The 19,313-nt window shown below is 43.6% G+C and overlaps 1 protein-coding gene across 6 annotated transcripts in view; it reads left to right on the forward strand.

The window, feature by feature from the left end:
* Positions 1 to 3,040: 3,040 nt before the first annotated feature.
* SOCS6 (suppressor of cytokine signaling 6) overlaps positions 3,041 to 19,313 on the forward strand; it is a 34,143-nt gene continuing 17,870 nt past the window's right edge. Inside the window, exons 1-2 of one of the 6 annotated variants that reach the window (XM_036823092.1) lie at positions 3,041 to 3,126; positions 8,152 to 8,340. The gene's annotated coding sequence lies outside the window, so the exon portion shown is untranslated. Of the gene's footprint in view, positions 3,127 to 3,686; positions 3,790 to 3,818; positions 4,231 to 5,736; positions 7,425 to 7,659; positions 8,341 to 19,313 lie in introns of those variants that run through there. The other 5 variants (XM_036823095.1, XM_036823094.1, XM_036823096.1 and 2 more) reach the window with 5 other exon arrangements.

Genomic DNA, 19,313 nt, shown 5'->3' on the forward strand with positions numbered 1-19,313 from the left:
TGAGGATGATCCAGAAAGTTCTTTCTGGCTCTACAAGCTGTGACTTTAGGAGGAAGAGGTAGAACTATGCTCTTCTGCCCCTGTTAAGGGGATAGACTTTCAATAGGACCCTTTGCCATCACCATCTTTTTTCTTTTTTTTTTTTAATTTATTTTATTTTTGGCTGCATTAGGTTCTTCGTTGCTGCGCAAGGGCTTTCTCTAGTTGCAGCGAGCAGTTACTACTCTTTGTTGCAGTGCATGGGCTTCTCATTGCGGTGGCTGCTCTTGTTGCGGAGCACAGGCTCTAGGTGCACAGGTTTCAGTAGTTGTGGCTCGTGGGTTCTAGAGCACAGGCTCAGTAGTTGTGGCGCACGGGCTTAGTTGCTCCGTGGCATGTGGGATCTTCCCGGACCAGGGCTCGAACCCATGTCCCCTGCATTAGCAGGTGGATTCTTAACCACTGTGCCACCAGGGAAGCCCACCACCTTTCAGCAAGTGTATCTATCAGACAGCGTTGTCTGCAGCCAAAGTATTGGAATTCAGCCAAGCATGGAGATTTTAATGGTATATTTAGCCACTAGTATCTCTACACTAAAGTTGTTATATTATTCATATAGTTATCACTATTATTTCAATTTAGTGGTTAAGAGGTCATATTGTGGAGTCAGAGAGATCTAAGTCTGAATTCCAGCTCTGCCCCATAGTAGCTGTGTGACTTTGATAAAGTTATTTACTACTTATACACAAGAAGCCACAGTTTCCTCACCTGTAATGTGGGGATGATGATAATACTGACCTTACAAATAGATTATTGTTCAAATAAAGTAGATCATATACACCAAAAAATGTTTAAATGCCTTGCCTGTAAAATATACATTACCTAGTAATAACAATCATTATGGACCAGGTTTTGTGCATTATCTCAAGTAATCTTCACAACTATTTAATATACTTAATATCAAAATATCAAAAACCCCTCCCCCACTCCCACCCCCCCTCTTCAAAGACATTGAAGTTACAACTGAGAAACTTAAGGTCACATAACTATATGAATTGTCAAAGCTGAGATGCCAGACCAGCTCTGCCAGACTCAGAAGCCCGTGTCTTGATCCTGTCTCCTAGAAGAGTCAGCCCCGTCCACTGTTAGCTTAGTGCTTATCAAGCCCTGCTGATGGCCCCCAGCTGGCCTTCTTTAGATCATATGAGACACCAGCCCCCTGATACTCCAGTCTGTCCCATGTCTTTTCCTTCTGAAGGGCTTACAACAAGAGGGGTGGGTTGAAAAGTTTGCTTCTTTTCTAATTACCACTTACGATTATCACTGAGCTCTCTGACCATTCTATTTCAGTCAACTAACTGTGGTTAGTTAACTGTGATTAGATATTTGAGAATTGAGTTGTATCTAAATCAGGGTAACAATAATGGTAGGGGTTGAGTAATAAATTCAACTAAGAACTGAAGATGACAGAAGGTCTGGTGAATCACATATAACAAATGACATCAACCTTATATATATACTATTCAGTCATACAAACCAATTGAATCACCTGACAATCCAATTTTTAAATTATTAATCATTTTGTGTTTAGATGAGAATTATATATTCAGCATTTATAGGAATTAAGATCAATTACTTGCACTTTTTTAAAGCTAACAGCTTAACTGCGGTATAATTCAGCTACAAATTCACCTTGGAACAACTTTAAGACTTTTTTCCCTAGCCTTGTTTCCTCCTTAAAAGGTCCATACTATTCAAGAAATACAAGTTTTAAAGCCAACAATTATTAAGTTAGATTTTTTTTTTTCCCCAGCAAAAGGTTTCACATATTTATTACTGAGCTACACAGTGAGCAGTGGTGAGGAAAGATCAAGAAAAGAGGAGAGAGCCATTCCATGTCTCCCATCAAACACAGGAAGCTGTTCCAGACACTAGTGATGTTCTGATACGGTAAGACGCAATTGACCTTGATAGCGTAAATGTGTGCCACTTCATATGTGAGGCTCCTTATAGACCCAGCTTGGTTCTTCTCCAGTGCCTTCTCTTGGAGTTGTACCTGATTTTATTACCAGTTTTAATTGGAATCCACTGGAGAATGGGACGATTCTGCTTTTGTTTCTTGGCCAGGAATCGCTTGATCCTGAAGTGTTGTGAGAAGACATGACGAGGAGCAAATTCACTGCACATAGGATGGCGGACAAGAGAAAAGAGCTTAAGTTAGATTTTAATGATACTTATCTTTAATCACTTTTCTTGGATGAAAAGAGAAATAAAAATGTTCCTGTTGCTTCTCATTGGCAAAAATCCAATTTGCTGTTATTGCTATATGTTGGGACGGTTCAGCCAGTTTCCAAAGAAATGAGTCAAGTCACCAACACGCAACTTTACGTCACACTACCTTGGAATTCAGCGGCGCAAACAATAGTGAACTATTCCTGCATAAAACCCCACTAACAAGGACTAAATGGAAAAGCAGATGGCTTGAAACAAGGAATAAGTTTTCTTTTAATAAGCACATTCTACGGTTAAGCTAGACAAGGTGTGGGGAAGGGCTTCCCTCCCCGGCCCTGCTCGGGTGCGCGTGCTCGCCCGTCCCTCCCTTCCCGCGGGGACCGGGCCCGGGTCACCGCGCCAGGTGAGCGGACCCCGGCCGCGTGGAGGCCGCCGCCCGACCGCAGGGACAAGGGCAGAGCCGGCGGCCGAGGGCCGAGGACATCTTCCTTTCCGCGTCGGCCCGGCCGCCGAGGAGGGGAGGCTGCAAAGGCAGAGGCAGTACCGGACAAGCAGCCGGGCCAGCGGGCGCGGGCGGGGCGCGCCGGGCGGGCAGATGCCGGGACTCCGACTCCAGCGGGGAACCGGCCCCGCAGCGCCCCCGGCCCCGCCCCGCGCGCCCCCACCCCCGCCCCCGCCGGCCCGCCCCCCGCGCCGACGCCCGCCGGCGCCGCGGGCCGAGTGGTGGGCGCGGAGCGGCCGGCTCGGCTCCTCGGCTGCGGCTCCAGCTCGGGCCGGCGCCCGGCGCGCCCCTCCTGGAGGAGGAGGAGGAGGAGGAGGAGGAGGAAGGAGGCGGGAGGAGGAGTTGCGGGAAGGAGGGCCGAGCGCGGCAGTCGCGCCGGCGCTGGGCGAGGAAGCGGAGCGGGCGGCCGCCGGGTGAGCGTTTGCGGAGCCGAGTTGGAGGCTGGGTCCGGGCTCGGCTTCCCGCCCCCTCTCCTCGGGGGCCCGGGGAACCGGCCGCGGCGGTGCCCCTTCTCCTCCGGCCGGCCGGGCGGCTCCGGCGCGGAGGGGGTCGGGGAGGCCGCGCGGCGGGGAGCGGCGAGGGTCCCGGCGGCCTGAGGCCCTGCGCGCCTCCGCGGGTCCGCGGGCGGGGGCCGGGCCGGCGGGGAGCGGCGTCCGGGAAGCCGGGCAGGGGAGGGCCGAGGCCTGCTTCCGCCGCGCGCCGGCCGGACCCCTCGGCCTCTCGTCCGCCGCGCGCGCCGGGCCCGGGCCGCCGCCTTTGTTGCCCGCAGTCCGCCGGGGAGAGGCCGGGGCTCGGCAAGGCCTGGGGCGGCGGCGCAGGGCCTGCGCGCTCCGCAGCCCCTCGGCCGCGCTCGGACCCCCGGGCTGGAGGCCGGCGGCCGCAGGGCGGGCTGGGGGCCGCAGGCCGCGCCCGTGCTGTCCCCGGGGGGTCGCGTCGGGCCGAGACCCTGGTCTGTTCCGCGCGTGGAGGCGCCGCCGGACCCTCGCGGGCTCGCGCGGGCGTGGGGACTGGGGATGTCAAGCCGGCCCCGAGACGGGCCTTGATTTTCAGTTTGCTTCAGGTGTTGACAACTTCAGGTACACCTTTGTGGTTCATTCTGGGTCAGAACTACTGACATTTCTCGGGGGCAGTTCCTGGCGCAGAACTTGGAATGTGTGCGGTCGTCTGTAGGCCACCGTAACATTCAGTCGGAATGTGGAATTTGGGGTTGCCATCCGTACTTTTTGGAATTCAGGGCCAGGTGGGAATATGTGGCAGAGCTCAGCCTTCCGGTAATGAAATATATAATGTTGAATTCAGTTCAGCAGATGTTTCTTGAACGTCTACTCCGGAAAAGGCGATATGCCGCTTTACTGGGTATGAGGACGGAGAACGTAGTAATCACAATTATAACGTGAATGGTTTCCGAATATGTTCTTCGTGGACCGTGTTCCTTGGAATAAAGATCTATGTGTATTCAAGCAAAAGTAAACTGCCATCTACTTCAAGATGAAATGTCTGAGGTTTTCTCAACCATAGTAGGTGTACATTTATCCTGACTTTTTTTGTTAACCTAACATATCACAACATAAAATCTACTTAGCTTACTTGAATGAATGAATTTTAAGTGGACTGTTTAGTGCTGTGGGGAATCAGTTTTGTTTAGAAACACGAACGGCGGTTGTTTATCAAGTTTCACAGAGAAAACCCAAAAACATAGCCTGTGATCCGTTCCCCATGCTTTCTTATTTATTTCTCAGTGCTGCATCAGGTAGCATGGATATGGTAAGTTTCGGAAGCCATTCCAGAATATACAGAACAGAATATATGGCCTCAACCCTCTGGTTCCGCCATTGTCCCTAATGTTTCCTTTGGGGAAGCTGGCCCACTGACCTTGGGCTTAACTAGGATACTTAGAAGAACTCACCTGTGACTTGGCAAGTGCTTTCCACTGGTCTGGGTACGATCACCCAGATTATTCACCTGAACCTTTACCCTTTTTAGAGCTCCCTTCATCTCTTCTGAAACATGTTTTCCTTTTTTTTTTTTAATGATCTTTAAATACCTCCTGAGTTGATGGGAAGTACATGGCACTGCCCCTTTCCGTTCTTTTAGTGGGAAGATGGGCAGGCCTTAAACACGGCCTCTGCAGGACCCAGGGGCACACTCTTGGTGTCACCTGGCACCCTCCCCATAGCACCTTGCAGGGAGTGGCAGAGAAAGGGTTTGGGTGCCACTGACCTGGGCTGCAGCCAACCTGGGCTGTGCCATGACCTGGGAGGGAAACTCAGCTGTACTGAATGGATTCCTACTCATCTCATGGTCCTGAGTGCTCCTTTAAAAAAAAAAAAAAAATTTATTTATTTATCTATTTGGTTGCACCGGGTCTTAGTTGCAGCATGCAGGCTCCTTAGTTGCGGCACGCACGTGGGATCTAGTTCCCTGACCAGGGATCGAACCCGGGCCCCCTGCACTGGGAGCACAGAGCCTTAACCACTGTGCAACCAGGGAAGTCCCTGAGTGCTCCTTTAATGGCCCTCTTCTTAGGGATCAGAAGGAAGCATCTTCTTAAGCCTGTCTTGTTGGGTAATGTCACTCTTCAGAGAAGACTCTGGTAGTTTTCTCCATTGTGGTCAGTTTTCAGGAAACTTTTGTGTTACTAACATTATCTTTTATTTTGCTCATAGAAGTGCCTGTGTGATCTTATTTAAAAGTCATAACATACTCCAGAAAAGGGACCTGTTACGCCCATTTCTGAATTTGTGGCAGTTACTGTTATCACTCGCTTAAAAATACGCAGTCATGGGGCTTCCCTGGTGGCGCAGTGGTTGAGGGTCTGCCTGCCGATGCAGGGGACACGGGTTCGAGCCCTGGTCTGGGAGGATCCCACATGCCGCGGAGCGGCTGGGCCCGTGAGCCACAATTACTGAGCCTGCGCGTCTGGAGCCTGTGCTCCGTAGCAGGAGAGGCCGCGACAGCGAGAGGCCCGCGCACCGCGATGAAGAGTGGCCCCCGCTTGCCACAACTAGAGAAAGCCCTCACGCAGAAACGAAGACCCAACACAGCCATAAATAAAGTAAAAATAAAAATAAAAAAATAAAAATACGCAGTCATGCAAAATGGATCGGTGCACACGCGCATACACACACAAATATACTGAAGTATGAGGTCAAATACTCCACGTTATTTATAATCTCGAATAACTAATGGGTGTGTATGCATCTATTTTGATACTTAAAAAGGGTAGGTAGGTAAATGACCTAGAGTTAAAAAGATCACCTTTTGCTGTTTTCCGCTTGTTGCGTTTTATGGGAAATGAAGATTGTCTATTTCAGTTCTCTGTCCTCATCCCTGACCTCTTCCACTTTTGGAAATGACACATCTGTGGCGCCTGGGTAATTTTGTGAAATTATTGCTTTTGCAAGGGAGAAATTTATAATATTAGTATGTGTCATAAAAAGGGGAAACTTTCTTGTATGACTAGCTTGATTGAAAGAGTTGTCCAGGTAGAGAAAGAGAGAAACAGCAGTGGGATATGTTTTAAAGTGTATTGAGAGTGAAATTGTCATTAATATTTTTATGGTTAATTTATTATGCTGCACAACATGTTGGTTTAGCTAGTAAGTAGGGAAGGCTTTTGGACTGAGGGCACATTTTACCTTAAACTAACTTCAGGGTCATCTTTGATGATTCATACAGATGTTACGTTTTACTTTGTTGTGACGTTTGTTTTGGATGACCGTTGGTCTCGTTAATGTTTGAAGAATAGACAGATAAAGTCATTTAAGACTTCCATTCTGCCTTTGCACACAGAGGACGTTTTAGAGGTGTTAGATCTTTAGGGAAGAGTGTACATTACTAGCTTTGTGACCTTGAACCCATTATATAACCCCTCTGAGTCTTATTCCTCATGTGGGGCTAAGGTGGGGATAATCTCTGTCAGAGTTACTGTGAATACATATATATTTTGCTTAAAGTAAAATCCAAACTCTTTCCATCGACCACAAGACTTCTGCCTGGCTCTTTAGCGCGTTTTGAACCACCCTCTCTCTGCCTTAGCACAAAGGTGTGGTCTAGCCTTTCTGTTCCTCAACATTCCAGGCTGCTTCTGGCTTCCTCCCCTTTGACACTTTTCCTAGACTGCTCTTCAGTGGCTCCCCCTGTGGTTGGTTCATTCTCAGGGTCACCATCTCCGAGAAGCCTTCCCTGACCACCCTTCCTTCCAGCTCCTTCAGTAATCCCATTTTATCAGTTCGTATGTTTCTGATACAACATTCATCACCAAGTTCCTTGTGGAGGGCGTGGGCTGTGGTCTTTCTCCTTTGTCTCCCTCACACATGGCATGGAGCGTGGCCACTGAGTGGGGGCGTGGTGTACAGAAAGCGCCTGTAGCTTTTACACGGTTGTCTGCACATTAAAGGCAGAGATGTGCTGGCTGGATCTTAGACATCCGTTGGGTTTTTTGTGTTTCTTATTTATCCCTGGCCGAGTTGATCTGCTCAGCTGAATAAATCATAGCACCGATAAGGCCGAAGTTCTTGAAACTACATGGCCCCAAATCCCCACCCAGGGAGAACTGCATCTTCTTGTAGAACCGCGATGTGTGTCTGAATTCACTCACATACTCCACAAGGCCTCTTGTCGCTTCTGGAAGCACGGTTAACTGGAGTGTGAGGAGAGTAACGGCCCCAGAGCACATTTCCCTTGATGTTGCCTTACAGAGCTTAGTAAGGTAAAACTTCAGTTCTCTGGAACCTCTGGCACCCTCAGAATTAAGCAGGAAGGAAGAACTCGTTAGGAATTAGACAAGCCAGAGACCTGGGCGACTCTGACTGCAGCTGGTGAAGGCAGTCTCTCATAGGGTTGCAGATCGAAGTTTGAATTTCAGCACTGTGATTTTATAGGGTAGGTTTTTAAAATAAAATCAAAGTTCTATTTGTCTTATCTAAAATAATCATGGTGCCTTCCTCAACATTGGTGTAATAATTGAGATAATGCATGTAAATGTATGAGTTCAATGCCTGGCCTATAACAGGTGCTAACAGTAATCATTAGTTTAAAAGGTACTGTGATTAGTTAAAAGGAGTATTCTGGTTAGTCAGCAATATCTGCATAAGACTTGGTTTTTCTTGTTGAGGAAGCCCCGTGTGGGGAAGGGGTGTGAGACCAAAGAGACGAGAAAAATGGAAATAAAAGAGGAAGGAGAATGGGAGTCTACAGAAGTATGACTGGTGCAGCTACTAGAATTGTGAGGATTGCACACGGGTGCAGTGTAAGCAGCGGTGGGTTGACTGGCTCTGAGTCACGGCGGTCAGGTGGTGGGAGATCTAGAACAGAACGGTACTGCATGTGGCCACCTGCAAGGCCCTGGGCGCTTGTTCTCCTACTGATTGTTTTAATATTGTCTTACCACTCTCAACAGCCATCACACTGAAATTTTTTCTTAAAATTATTAAAAGGGCATCACACTTGGAGACTATGTTTGGGGAGCGGTGGCTATCCCATTGTCCTTGGGAGCCGACTCTTGAGTAGTAGAGGAGAAGGAAAGAAGAAAAGACCACATCTCTCTGAAGGCCTGGGAGACCAAGTTTCCTGAGCATCAGTAAACCCTGCAAGCGTCGCTATGCCGTCCTGAAATCTTCCAACAGGTAAATTTGATCATGTGAAGAGGTGTCTGTCTGTATACAGCATGAGATTATATTTAATGTACACACTTGTGTTTAAAGTGTCTCTTTTAAGAAGGCAGAGGAATATATGGCTCCTATTAGATAAAATTTCTATCAAAAACAATTTTAAGACGTTAATGTTACTCTTTAGAACTATTTAGAAAAGATGTATTCAGCATGTGCTCTATATCACCTATTCTTCAGCACTGCTTGCTGTTGTACTTAGAGTGATAGGCATTATTCTGGCCACACCAATGACACACTGGGTGGTGAAAGCAACAGGGTTAACACACTTTTAAAGTAAGATGAATTCTTACTGGTAGACTTGTTATTTCGTATGATTTTCCTTTTGTTTTGATGTTTATAATAACGAAGGTGTTTGTTATTAAACCTGAGTTTGGGTTTTAAAGGAAATATCATCATCCCTCTGACAGTAGTCATTTTTGTCTGTTGACATTGCTTTTAAAGTAAAAAATATATATATATTTAGGGAATAACATTATTACCAAATATCACTGACTGTCAGAATATGTAAGCATGTACCAAGCATAGGATTGTATTAGGATTTAGTGGTTTTGTACATTGGCAGAACTACTGCCTTTTAGAATTAGAAGGAACCTTCTGATAACCTCACCCTTATGCAGATGATGAGGAAATTGAGCCTAAGAGTGGTTACGTAATTTGCCCGAGTCACAAACCACATTGCTAACAGATTTTAGAATGCAGCTCTTTTCCTGCTATTGATGCAAGATGTTTTCATTTACTTCTGGTAGCCAGGAAATTTGGATTTCTGTCTTCATGGAGGACATCACCATTGAGCTGACTCTTGGAGGGTGTTTGGGAAGAGCTACAGACGGCAAGGACAGTATCCCAAACAGGCTGAGCTGTAGGAGCTATACCATCAGCCTAGAGATTCTTTTCTCTCCTCTCCTAAGTAGGGTTACCTGTTTTCCATTTCTTGGTTTACTTCCTTGATTTGATGGAGCATAACCTCCTAGTAGCTTCCTAGTAAGGTGATGGGGTGTGTGTGTGTGTGCGTGTGCGCGTGTGCGTGCGCGTGTGCGTGTGTGTGTGGTGTGTTTGAGACCTTGCATGTCAGAAAATGTCTATGTTCTAAATATTTGCTTTATCGCCTGACTGTCTAGAATTCTGGGTTACTGTTGTAGTCAGCATAGAATAGGTTATGCTGCAATGGCAGATTAACTCTGAAATCTCGGTGCGTACATGAATGCTTACTGCTTGGTTTCGCCAAGTCTGCTGGGGGCCTGGGGCTCCTCTGGTACCTTCCTGCAGTTCCCCATCGTATCACCCCATGGCTCCGGGTTAGCACAGCAGGTGCAAAAGAGAGCTGACAGGTCACAAGCTGGCACTAAATATTTGGCCCAGAAGTGACACATGTCACTCGTGCTCACACTGCATGGGCCAGAACCAGTCATATGGCCCTGCAGGGGTGCGGGGAAACGTGGGGTGCTCAGAAGAGTTGCTGACTATAAACGTGTGCCGCGTTGGAAGCAGCCTTCCTCCTGGAATTTTGAAGACATTGCTCCACTAACTTCCAGCTTTCAGTGTTATCACTGTGTCAGTTGCCATCTCTTTCCCAGTCGTTTGTATGTCAATTTTTTCTCTTTCTGGAAGCTTTATAGTATCTTTCTGTTATTGTCTAAATTTTAAAATTTCACCACGATGTGCCTGATTATTATTTTTTCTTCTTTGGGTGTACTGAGCATTCCATGGATTCTTCAGTGTGTAAACTTGTGTTCTTCAGTTCAGGGGAGAATTTAAAATTTTCTTTTGTAATGCTTTCCCCTTCATTTTCTTTCTTTTCCTGACTAAAGCTCTTTTTTTGTTGGATGTGGGACCTCCTGGATTGATATATTAATTTTTTTTAGCCTTTTCTCAAATATTTAAGTCAGTTAATTTTCTGGTTCTTTTTTGGGGGGAAGATTTTTTTCAGTTTTTCTTCTGTTGAATTTTTATTTTGGTTTATAGGAGTTTTTGTTTTCTAACTGTTCTACCCCCACTTTTTAATAAATTGCATCTGACGCTTGTTTCAGATTTGCGATATTTTTTCTTAGGCTTGTTTCTGTTGCCTTCCCTTCCAGTAGGCTTAGATTTCAGCTTTCTCTCATTTGTTTAAGCCAGTTAACTCTGTTGTCATTTGTTTTCCAGTTTTCATTGTCCTTGTGTTTTTGTGTGCGTGTGTGTGGAGATAAAAAAGCATATGTTTCATTAGAAGCTCATCCAAAGTTTTTTTGTTCTTTTTAATAGTTTTTGTTTATTTTGCTAGGATCAGTGAACATTAAAGTCTTTTACTTTGGGGGAAACCCAAATCTAATTTTGCTTTAAATAAAGGTTTTCAGTGTGTTTTCAGTTAGTGCTGTCATGAAGCCACACCTATGTCACTGAACTTTGTGTAACTTAATTTATGAAATGCCTGCTGATCTATGGTGGGTAACATGAATTATTTTTAAGTTAGATCATTTTAAAAGCGTCAAGAGATCCCCTGTTTGGCAGCCTATAATAAGTGATTACTTTTGACAATTAAGTTATCATTTTACAGTGTGTATAACCTTTCCCATTTTGTAAGATTTTTATATTTGCTTAATAGGGCTGTATCATTCATTTGAATAATTATTGCTCTGCAGGATGCCCTTTATCGCTAATGATCAGTGAATGTGGTTTACATTCACTCTTAATATACATTTAATAAATCTTTTGTGGATTACTTTTTGTACCCCAAATCTGCTCTTCTTTATTAGGTATACTTATATAAAATGAGGAAAAGATTGTTTTAACTAAAATCTCTTATTCTCTAATGCAGATTGAATGAAAAACTCTTGCATATTCTATGCAAAAGCATTTGAACACATAATTGACACATTACATTTTAAATTGGAGCTTTGTGTTAAGACCTAAAGGCTGAAAGCGGTCAAAGCAGTTGCTTTACTTTTCAATTATTTTTATGTGCATGTTGCCATTAGGAGTTAAAAATTTTTGCTTTAGTAGTTCATTATATTTAAGAGACTTTATGTATGAACAAATTTTGAAGAAAGAGAAGTAGAGAAGGAACTCTGTCATTATACTATTTGGTACAGCACCCCTGTCCCAGAATAAAAATAAACAGCAAACAGATATTTGGGCCCTACTTAATTGTCAACAGTTTGTCAAAAAATTCTCAAAAGATCTTACCTACTTCGTAGTTTAACCAATAGTTTAATACTTCCTTATAGGCAGTGGAAGTGGTGAGACTAGGGATTTACTATGGTTTTAGCTAAAATATTGGTAAGTTCCTGGAAAGGTGTAAAAATGTATACATTTTAAAAATTAGCATGTATATACATAAAGACAGTAATGAATTGGTAATAGGTGTACTACTTTTTAAATACAACATGTTAAAATCTGAATCAAAAAATTGAGAGTGAGTTTATTTCATTAATCAAATCTTATAAGCCAGCTCCATTAACAGTTTAAATGACTTAATTTATGAACATTTGTTTTATATTCAATTTAATAGGAATGTGTTGAACGCAGTTATAGGAAAAGATACTTAGAAGTGCTCACAAAGAAGTTCTCTACCAGTTAAATTTCTAAGTCTCTGCGTATTTTTGTTTTCATTGAATCAGATAATTTTAGAGCTTGATGTGTTTTAGAGATCATCCTCTTCATTTTATATGGGGAATCTGAGACTCACTCATTGTCACATAGCAAACTTAGTGCTACATTGTATTTTTGTATCTAGCCCACAAAGTGGGATTTGAATCACTTGAAAATTTATTAGGCCTAGAGTCTGTCATACAGAGTGAAGTAAGTCAGAAAGAGAAAAACAAATACCATATGCTAACACATATATATGGAATCTAAAAAAAAATGGTTTTGATGAACCTAGGGGCAGGACAGGAATAAAGACACAGACGTAGAAAGTGGACTTGAGGACACGGGGAGGGGGAAGGGTAAGCTGGGATGAAGTGAAAGAGTGGCATGGACATATATACACTACCAAATGTAAAATAGATAGCTTGTGGGAAGCAGCCACATAGCCCAGGGAGATCAGCTCGGTGCTTTGTGACCACCTAGCGGGGTGGGATAGGGAAGGTGGGAGGGAGACGCAAGAGGGAGGCCATATGGGGATGTATGTATATGTATAGCTCATTCACTTTGTTATACAGCAGAAACTAACACACCATTGTAAAGCAATTATACTCCAATAAAGATGTTAAAAAAAGAAAATTTATTAGAGCGTTTGCTGTAATTATAAATTCATTCTTAATTTTAAATTATATGGCAACTTTAAGTCCACTTTTCTTAATTATGTTTAAATGTCTCTATCTACCTTTGTAGCCATGCAAATATTCATATTGCTTTAAAAAAAAAACTTATTTATTTTAAATTTATTTTTGGCTGTGTTGGGTCTGTTGCTGCGCGTGGGCTTTCTCTAGTTGCGGTGGTTTCTCTTGTTGTGTGCGGGCCTCTCACTGCGGTGGCTTCTCTTGTTGCGGTGGCTTCTCTTGTTGCAGAGCATGGGCTCTAGGTGTGCGGGCTTCAGGAGTTGTGGTGCGTGGGCTCAGTAGTTGTGGCTCGCGGGCTCTAGAGTGCAGGCTCAGTAGTTGTGGCGCACGGGCTTAGTTGCTCCGCGGCATGTGGGATCTTCCCGGACCAGGGCTCGAACCCGTGTCCCCTGCATTGGCAGGCGGATGCTTAACCACTGTGCCACCAGGGAAGTCCCCATATTGCTTTTTAAAATAAAGCTTATTGTGTGAAGATCCAGAGGATCTAAAAAAAGTGAAAGCAATTCTATTACATTTACTACATTTCAGTTATTTAGTGAGGAGTTGGAGATTTTACCCTCCTTGCAAGCTATCAAGTTAGCCAGAAACAGTTTCATGGTTGCTGCCAGACGACATGAGACTCCTGGGTCAGAGATAAAGGACTTTGTTACTCAGGATAGTGACAGGCATCTGGTGCCAGTTCCCTGAGCACCAGTGCAGTGTTGAGAGAAGACTGGGGTGGGGGCGGGGACAGAGGGGAAAGCAGGGAACTAATTAGGAGGCCATTGCAGTGATGCAGGCAAGGTAGGACAGCAGCTTGGTCCAGTGTGGTGATTGGACCCCAAAGTGATTGGATTTTGCATATATTCTGAAGATAGGAATTGAGATTTTGTGACCTGTTGCAGCGGTCCCCAGCCTTTTTGGCACCAGGGACCGGCTTCATGGAAGGCAGTTTTTCCACGGACGCGGGGCTGGGGCTGGTGGTGTGGGAGGTGTTACGGTTCAGGCGGTGACGGGAGCGACGACCACGGGCAGCGGCAGATGAAGCTTCGCTCGCTCGCCCACCGCTTACCTCCTGCTGTGCGGCCCGGTTCCTAAGAGGCTGAGGACCGGTATCAGTCCGAGGCCCGGGGGTTAGGAACCCCTGACCTATTGGATGTGGAGTGAGAGAAAGAAAAGCCATGGGTGATTCTGAAGGTTTTGATCTGAGCAGTTGGAAGAACAGAGTAACCATAAATGAAAGTGGGAAAAACTGCAGGTAGAGCAGGTTTGGGGGTGGGATGGGAAAAACCCAGAGTGTAGTTTTGAACGTGCTAAGTCTCAGATGTCTGTAAGAGAGCGCAGCAGCAAAGTCGAGAGGGGAGTTGACTGTGACTGGGGTAAGTAAAGAGATGAAAGTTTGGGAGTGGATGACGCATCGTTATTCCATGCATGAGAATGCGTGACGTTGCTGAGGGACGTGAGTGTAGATGGAGAAGAAATGACCAGGGTCTGAGTGCAGGGTGCCCCAACATTAAGAGATGAGAGGCTGAGTGTCTGAGGGGTGACCAGCTGTGTCAGGTGCTGCTGGTAGAGTGTGTAAGATCAGGACTGAGAGCCGGTGCCGGATTTGCAGTGGAGACGTTATGAGTGACCTTGGCAAAAGCAGTTTCTGTGTAATGGTGGTGGAGTAGGTCTCTGGCTTGCGTTTAAGAGAAAATGGGAGAAAGGGAATTGTAGGTCTCAAGTATGCATGATTTTCCCAAGGCGTTTTGCTGCAGGGGGCACTGAAGAGGTAGAACCATAGATTGTGGGGAAAGTGGGGTCAGGACAAGTTTATTTGTATCCGTGAGAAGTGACATTTTTAGGAGTGATCCAGTAGAGGGAAATTTTTGGAAGGGGAAGGAGACCAAGCGCACCAGTGGAGGGGGCCCTGTAGAAAGGTGCGTGGATGTATATAATAAAAGGATGGATATGGGTTGATGTGGTGTTGGAGTCTGCAGTTTTCTTCTGAAGTTCTTAATTTTCTCTGTGAAATAGGACACTGGGCCATCCGCTGAGCTTGAAGATGGGGGAGTAGGTGTTGGAGGTATGAGGAAAGATGTGACATGGTCGGCAAGGAAAGTGAGAGGTGAATGGACCAGGGGAACGTGGTTTGATTTCCAGGCGGCATTAAGGCTACATCTGAGGTTCATGGTGATGACTACAAAGTGAGACCAGCCAGAGTGGTCACGTGTTTCTCCAGCCACGTTCCCTGTAAGGGTGCAGGCGTGGTGCAGGGAGAGTCGGATTTAATGGGAGTTGTGGTTTTGCCAGGGGAGTTTTTCAGGGTGAGAATGAGGGAAGGGAATTGAAGGTACGAGCTGGGGAATGATGGTGATTAATCATGGGATATAAGCTGAAGTAGGGAGGGACGAGGGTCATTGAAGAGCTGGTGGGGTTATTACTCTTAGCATTTAAACTTTAACTATTTCATATACCAAATAAAAAGTAACGTCAGATTTGCAAAAAGTTATTTTAAGTGGATTGAGGAGGAGGGGGCTGTCTAGTTTGTAATAAAACAAAAATAATGCAATATTCTTATCTACTGATTTACTTTTCTGTTTGGTGGTCATGCCATGTACGAAAGCCAAGAAAAGACCTTGCGTTCTGCACTAACCTGATGGATCTACTCAGCCATTCCCTTTTAAAAAGTACCTTAAGAACAAACAAATTTACAGACTTTATTCTTATAAAAACACTCCATGTTTATTATAGAATATTTTGAAAATAAGGTATTGAAAATAATATTTACAAAGTCTTCTATGATCCAGTTGACAGTTATGCTGTATTTCTTTCTGGTCTGATTTTCCTCCCTATTCTTTCTACATAATCGAGGCCACACTTTACATAAGATTTTGTTTCCTGTGTTTTTGCACTTAACAAATGAACAATATGAACTTTTCCCCCATGTTATTTTTAACTGTATAAATATCAATTTTACTGGTTCCCTAAAGTTCCATTGTGTAGATGTATAAAAATTTTGTTTACGGTTCTCATAATGTTGGAAATTAGAACGTTTCTGGTTTTTTAAATTTAAATTTATTTTTCACCACATAATCAGGGGACATTGTTACGTTTTGTTTTCATATTCAAGATTTATAAAAATAGCATTATTGGGTCAAGAGTATGAATATTTTTAAGAGTTGCATATAGCCAAGTGATTTTTTACAACTATATTAAGACATTTTTAAGTAGGGAATATCATCATTTAGAAAAATCTTTGCTGATTTGACTTGTGAAAAATCACTGCTATTTTAATTTGCATTTCTTTGATTCTTATGAGGGTCAATATTTTTCTGTGAATGTGTTGAGCCAATTGGTTATCCCTGTGGAAAAATGCAAATTAATCCCTACCTCACACATAAGTCAGTACTAACCAAGTATTAACCAAGGACTTACATGCGAAAGGCAGAACTTTTAATACTTTTTTATAGGAAATAACAGGAGATACATGCTTTCATTGTTGGAAGAATTTCTTAAGACAATAGAAGCGGCCTACAATGAGGGAAGACTTACAAATTCGAATAAAATACAGTGAGAAACTTAAGTTCTTCAAGACACCACAAAAAGAATAAAACGTCAATACACAAGTACTATACAGCTGTAGAAAAAAGAAAGTAGGTGATCTGTATAAACTGATACGGAGTGATTCCTAAGGGTCTGAAATTATCTGCCTTTTCATAAATCTTTGTTTTCTGTATATCTAGTCAAGCATTTTAATCATTCTTTCCTGTAATAAGGAAAAAAGAAAAATGTTTAAAAGCCAACTCATTTTACGTTGCCACCAGTGATGTAGGAGGGTTCCAGTTGCTCTACATTCTTGCTAAGGCTGGGTCTTGTCCTTCTAGTGGGTGGGTGGTGGTATCTCATTGTGGTTTTCATTTACATTGTCCTCACAGCCAGTAGTGTTAAGCACCTTTCCGTGTGCTTACTGGCCATTTGTATGTCTTTGGTAAAAGGTCTTATTTAAGTCTTTTGCCCATTTAAAAACAGGTTATTTATCTTTCATTCAGTCTTAAAGAGTTCTTTATATATTTGTTCTGGGTGCAAGTCCTTTATCAGATATATGGTATGCAAATATTTCCTCCCAGTCTGTGGCTTTTCTTTCCTCTTAATGATGCATTTTGCAACACAAAAGTCTATAATTTTAATGAAGTCCCAATGTTCACTGGTTTTTATGAATAAGCTTCTCAAGTTGTATGCTGTTAGTTTATCTCCAAAATGCTGAAATGGTTGCTTTTGACAGTTTGGCCCAGCTTTATAGTTGCTTTTTACAGAGGGGATTTATTAGCTTCCCTTTCCATCATGCCAGAAGTGGATCCCCCTTGGTATATAATTTTTAATTCCTATTTTCAGATGAGGAAACTGAGGCATGGATGCCCAAGGTCACTGGGCAGTGGTGGCTGTGATTTGAACTCGGGCAGGATGGCTGCAGAGTCTCTGCTCAGAACCACAAGGCTCTGTCCTCCCAGGCTCCAAATTGTGTTAACACAGTCAGATAAAGTGACACGTGACGGGAAACTGCCAATGGTCAGCTCTTGTGTCTGTTGCTTGGCAACTTCCTTTGTGACTTTGGGCCAATCGTTAAACATGCTAAGGTTTCCTTTACTCTTCTATAAAATGGAGATAAAGATAGGACCTTCCAAATAGAGTTCTTGTGAGGATTCAAGGAGATTAGTGTGCATTTTAGTGCATAGTAACCTCCTAGTGAGTGGTGCTTGTGGTGGTGTTAGTAGCCGTAGTGACAGGACGCCTCCCCTCTTCCTCCTGGTGTGAGTTAGGTCTCTCTGAATGATGGTCGCATCCTAAATGTGTTCCTTTTACAACCCTTCTGCAAATGCTTGCTTACTTAAATTCTCTACTGGAATCTAAGGGCCTGGAGGGTAAGGACTTTATCTTTCATCCCTGTTTTTACTGTGGTTTGGAGCTATCTCCTTATACTGTTCAAGGAAGTGCAGTGTTTTATCAGTGTCAAGACAAGTATGTGAGCTGGAGTGATAAATACTGTAGGAGAGGGAGGCAAAGAGGTGGGCATAGTTAAGGAAACATACAGAAATTGTAGTGAATGATGAGAACCACTTGTATGGAGTGAACTCAGTGGTACCGAGGTTGTTTGATGTCAGGGATTTGGCTGGATCAGGTGTACATTCCTGGTGTTCGTAGGGATCAGAGCTGCTGGGAGAGTCTGGGTTGTGAATAAGAAGCAAAAGGCTGAAAGAAGAGGGTGCGGTATATGGAATGAGACAAGGCAAGGTGTAAAGGGGAAGTTGGATCAGGAGATTAGAAGCTGGGGAGAATTGGGAACAGTTTAAGCAGGTTTAGAGAGATGGATGATTAAGGAAAGCTGTTGAGACCTTACCTTTGACCCTGAGGGCATCAGAGTCCTGCTTTTCATGACACCAGGTGGCTGAAACACACAGACACACATTCCTTTACACAGGCTGCAGATTTTCTTTTGTAAGGGGGGAGGGTGGCCATTGTTCTGTAGTAAAGTGAAACCTGCGCCATTGCTACAGGAAGATCTGCTGTAGAAAATGTATGTCTTGCATGTAGGGCTTCCTGATCCCATTTCCTATTCACTCGAAGTGTAATCACTGATACTTGGATATTCTTTGAGACATTTACTATACATACTTAGGCATATAAATAAATGGGATATAAACATATATCCCATATAAACAAATGGGATCATATTTGCATTTTATTTTGTAACTTGCCTTTTTCCAACAATATATCTTAGACCCCTTTCTTTATATAATATTCCGTCGTATTGATGGATTAAATTTATTATACTAGTCCACTGATTTTTGATGTGTATTTTTATTGTTGCTCCCTGATATTTAGATTAATTCCACATTTTTACCAAGATGAATTATGCAGCAAAAGTCTTGTGTAGTGATTAAGTGGACTCGTTCTGTAGAATCAGTTGTGTGATCTTAGGCAAGTGCTGTGATCTCTGCCTCAGCGTCCCCATTTACGCCATGGGAATGTTACTGTTGTTACGACTGCCTTTAGCTGCAAGCACCTGTATAGCTTACTGTGTGGTAAGCATTTTTTAAGGACACCACGTTTATGAACACATTTAAATCTCACAACTAACTTGCATGATTGATACTGTTATTTCTAAGATAACACACTGATAAAAGGTGGACCTGGGATATAGGTGAACTCGTGCATTCTGGTTTCAGAGGAGTGCTTCCCACTGTGCTATACTTCTTGTGCCTAGTACCAAACTTACTGGGTTATCAGGATTAAACGAGACACAGTGTATTCCAAAGGCTTAACCCAAGGCCTGGCACATATTAGGCCAACATGCGGCCTATATTTACCAATAGTAGGCCATTACTAGGTAAATGATTAAGTAATATTAGTTTTGATTTTTTTTTTATTTCTGTAGGGAACATCGTTTTCCATATGTTCCTGTTTTTGGCATGAATATGGATCCAAAAGACAAATTCCTAATAGCATAATTGTTGGTTAAAGCATATGTGAATTTTAAAATTTTGATAAATATTTTCAAATAATCCTCCACAAGCTGTACCAATTTGCACTTCAACAATTAGTTATCAGTGCTAGTTTCCCATACCTTTGTCAACGTTGTTATATAGTTTTTTCAAACTCATTGGTGAAAGATATTATCTTGTTTTGCTTTGAATTTCCTTTCTAGTG

The sequence above is a fragment of the Balaenoptera musculus genome, chromosome 14 (assembly GCF_009873245.2).
Source record: "Balaenoptera musculus isolate JJ_BM4_2016_0621 chromosome 14, mBalMus1.pri.v3, whole genome shotgun sequence".
In the NCBI taxonomy this organism is placed as follows: Eukaryota; Metazoa; Chordata; class Mammalia; order Artiodactyla; family Balaenopteridae; genus Balaenoptera; species Balaenoptera musculus.